This window comes from Cebus imitator, unplaced genomic scaffold, assembly GCF_001604975.1.
Source record: "Cebus imitator isolate Cc_AM_T3 unplaced genomic scaffold, Cebus_imitator-1.0 Scaffold117, whole genome shotgun sequence".
NCBI lineage: Eukaryota > Metazoa > Chordata > Mammalia > Primates > Cebidae > Cebus > Cebus imitator.
The window spans coordinates 645,662-646,183 of NW_016107432.1; positions in this window are offsets into that span (position 1 = coordinate 645,662).

The following is a 522-nucleotide window of genomic DNA, read 5'->3' on the forward strand; positions in this document are numbered from 1 at the left end:
GCTCACTCATTCAGCTGACAGCAACCCGGCCTTCGGGTTGTTCAGGCACCCCTGACTTCCCTCTTTCCTTCACGCTACACATCTAGGCTGTCAGGAAAGTCTGTGGATGCCTTTGAAACATTTCCAGAATCTGACCACTGCTGACTACCTCCTCCGCTGTCACCTAGTCCTGGCCACCAGCATCTCTCACTGAGACCACTGCCTCACCATGTGATACCCTGCTTTTTGCCAGCTAAAACGAACTCTCCCTTTCCTGACTAAGAGCTGTTCAGGCTTTATGTGAGCCTTTTTGAGCTGCACAGACTCCATCTTGGCTTCTTCATTTTAGTAACCTTCTCCCCATTAAGTGTGTAACTATAGTATAAAGCAAGGTCAGACTGACTCTGGGCACCCAGAAATGCCTTTGTTGATAAGAGGCCGAGTAAAGTGGTATCAGCCGAGCCTGGAAACGCAGCTGCAGTGGGCGCCCAGAGCTCGCCTTATCTATAAGTTGTATGTCCCCTTTTTTTTTTTTTTTTTTTT